General features: G+C 45.1%; 1 non-coding gene across 1 annotated transcript; it reads right to left on the bottom strand.

The window, feature by feature from the left end:
- Positions 1 to 1,619: 1,619 nt before the first annotated feature.
- On the bottom strand, positions 1,620 to 1,691 carry trnaa-agc (transfer RNA alanine (anticodon AGC)). The gene has a single exon. It is a non-coding gene; the product is annotated as a tRNA-Ala (tRNA).
- Between the last annotated feature and the right edge of the window lie 1,709 nt (positions 1,692 to 3,400).

Genomic DNA, 3,400 nt, shown 5'->3' on the forward strand with positions numbered 1-3,400 from the left:
CAGAAGATAGACGCGTTTCCTGGTTGGCGAGTGCAGACACAACTTCTCTGAGTGCAGGATTCACTTCTCTCATTGCTGTTTGTTCACTGTTGAGGTTTTATTCCTCCACCAACCTGCTTCTGTCTGGAAAGAAACAAATAACTGGAGTGCTGCACATCAACAGACGTGGAGTTTGGACACGGACGAATGAAGTTTGGCTTTTTGTTTCTTCCATCAGATCAGAGCTGATAGGAAAAACAATCAGGTGGTTTTATTAAACCAGCAGTGAGCTGGACTTCAGCCCAGGTCCTCAGTCCCACTGTCAGTTCACTTCAACATGAATGAACAAAATCCAACCCTCACCTGGCCTGGAAATAAATAACAATTACATAACAATAACTCCTTTATTTCTCTCCTGTTCAGGTCCAGTTGGACTCATTTATCTCTATATGGTAGGATTTCACTTCATGAATTCAGAAGCATCTTCACATGAGACGCTGGTTCCTCACATTGATTGATCGTTGAATTCTGTCTTTGATCTCTGAATTCTGTGTTTGATGTCTGAATTCTGTCTTTGATCTCTGAATTCTGTGTTTGATGTCGGAATTCTATGTGTGATGTCGGAATTCTGTGTTTGATCTCTGGGTTCTGAGCATTGATCTCCTGCTTCAGTCTTTGATCTCTGACTGATTCTAAACTCATCAAAGGATCACATCATCATCTTGGTCCAGACTCCAGATGGTGGTTTTACCAAGTGCACCACAGTCCTTGTTGCTGTCTGCTGTTGGGTCACAGCAAAGTAAGGAAACAGCCTGACGGTCCTCAGGAGGAAATTCAACAGCCTCCAAAGATGGAGGTGAATCTAGACCCTCTCATGTTGGCTGTCCTTGATGAACTTGGGCGGTGCTCTGGTGCAGGGATGAGGTCATGGAGCTGATCTGGGAGCAGTCCTGATGTTAAATGATGGGATGAAGGACAGTGTGGAGGCAAAATGGACAAAATGTGTCAACATCAAATAAAGTTGTAAACCTGTTTGAAGTCTTATTTTGTGTCTGATGGCCATTTTTAAAATCACTAATGATTTTTTGACTGAACGTCCTGGATCCTGTGGTGCCTGATGAGGAGACAACTTGAGTACAGAGTTGGAGAAGAGGCTTTTTGGAGGGGAGATGATTTTTGCAGTGTTACAAGTCAATAAAATGTCATCATGTTTCAAAATGTCCTCACTAAGATGGTTATTAATCCCTCATTCTCAGCTGCTACAGCCTTTAAAGAAAACCTTTGACTGGTGGATCTAACAAAGATCAGATGTTGTCTCCTCTAGAACATCAACAGCTTAACGTTGTGGGCAGGACTCCTACCTGAGCAGGGAGACCCCAATGGATTTCTAGTCCTGATAGGGAGAGGGAGCCTCCTGGGTCACGGAGTGGGGAACCTGATAGGGAGTGGGACGATCCGCCCATTGTGGGTGATTGACAGGGCAGGTTTGATCTATGTTTTCATTTTCAAAAGTAATTTTGAACATTTGTGGACAGTTCGCCCACCTTGAACATGTAGAAGATGTCTTCTGATAGTTAATCGACTGTTGTCACATTTAAGGATCACTTTAGCTGACAAGATGAAGGCTACAAAGGACCAGCTGGAGATGCCGGGGATTGAACCCAGGGCCTCACACATGCTCAGCATGCGCTCTACCACTGAGCTACACCCCCTCTGGTAGAGTCACTGTTTAACTGGTGAATGAATTTCCAGTTGATTTTAGGAAACCTAGAAGTTCCTCAGGTGCCATCAATCTTAAGTCACTCCTTCACTTTGTGTGTGGTTCAAAGTCAGTGGTTTCATCAGAGCTCAACAACAGAACAAGCTGAAGTCTTCTGGAGAACGAGGGCACCGATCCCACCACCTCTCACATGCTAAGCTAGCGCTCTACCATTGAGCTCCTTCCTCTGCTCAGCAACATAACAGATAATGCAGGTTGACCTTCAGGCTGCTGGGAGGTCAACACCTGAAATATTTCCAGGATTCTGTTGTGTTGGTAGAAACAGTTTGAGGGAAGAAAACCCTCAAACATGATGATGTCATTATTAAAGGCTTTACTGCTCCAAACCTTTGCTTGTTCTTCTGAGGTTGTGAGAGGTTCTGAGTGATGAATGGAAACTGAAGGTTTAGGCATCAGTTCAAAGTAGCAGGAGCTGAAGGGGACATTTCAGATTTGTTGAAGTTGAGTCCGACTGCCTTCTTGTTCATGACGATGGTGATGTCAGAGTTCTTGCTCAGAACGATCCATGCTGTTCCTCCTATTAGTTCTGGAAAGTTGGAGCAAAACGTCATGCAGGGTCACAGGGTCACGTGTTTTGTGTTATCAGCAGATTTAATCTATAGAGTGAGTGACGTGTGGTGTGTTTGTCAGGAGCTTAAAGACCAAAGTTGTTGATGCACAAGAGAAGTAAACACGTCAAAGCTGCTTCATTTTAATGAGTGAAACTGAAAATTAAGAGAAGAGTGACAACAAAAATGGAGTCAAGAAGTCGTCTTCAAAACACACACACACACACACACACACACACACACAGTCATATACACTCTTCTCTTTATGTTGCCCCCTGCTGGACAATAGGTTTAAGGTTCATGTGGAAAAAAAGCAGACAATAAATGCGACTATTATTGAAATGTCGGCGACTTCATTCGATCTGAAAGTTCATTGTTGACCAAACAGACACTGATACAACAGCCTTAAAGTCTACCTCCATCGGCTAAAGATGCCCCTGGATCATAAAGCACAGCTCGACTGCTGGCTAACATGCAGGCGTGGGCCTATCACTGAAATCAGCAGTCATGAAAAACTGTGCTAGGCCTCCAGACCCAAGCTTGAAGAGGTTTGAAAACTGGACCCAGGAGAATTTTAACTGAAAACCCCTGCTCAAGAGGATCTGAGGGATGCATGACTGCCCTCTGTTGACCCGTTTAATACAGGAATATCTGAGAAGTACTGAGGACGGCAAAGGGTGCTGATTGGCCAGCAGCCCCACACAGGTCAAAGGTCACCCCTCACGGCGGACCAGTTTATTATGATAGTCACGACACCATCCGTTACAGTTGGTTGGGTTCAGGCTCTTCAGCGCTTCTTATTTTTCCGTGAGCTCCTCCAGCTGCTGGTCCGTCTCTCCCCTTTTCTTTCTCTTCTGCTTACTTTTTTGTTTCTTTGTTCTTTAACTTTAAACAGAACTTCTCCTCCCCCCTTTTCACGGTCACAATACTGTTGACCTCCCGTGAGCCTTGAATCTCCATCCTGACCAGTGGAGAGAAACCACCTTGTGCCTGAGAAGAGCATCATGAATCCCAGTGGGAGCCACGGTCGTTGAGGTGGAGGCTTGGTAGGCCGTCCCCCCACCAGGTCGTTGGAGAGGTTCCGTACATTGAT

The sequence above is a fragment of the Aulostomus chinensis genome, chromosome 1 (assembly GCF_037954235.1).
Source record: "Aulostomus chinensis isolate RoL2024-O1b breed Wild chromosome 1, RoL_Achi_v1.0, whole genome shotgun sequence".
NCBI lineage: Eukaryota > Metazoa > Chordata > Actinopteri > Syngnathiformes > Aulostomidae > Aulostomus > Aulostomus chinensis.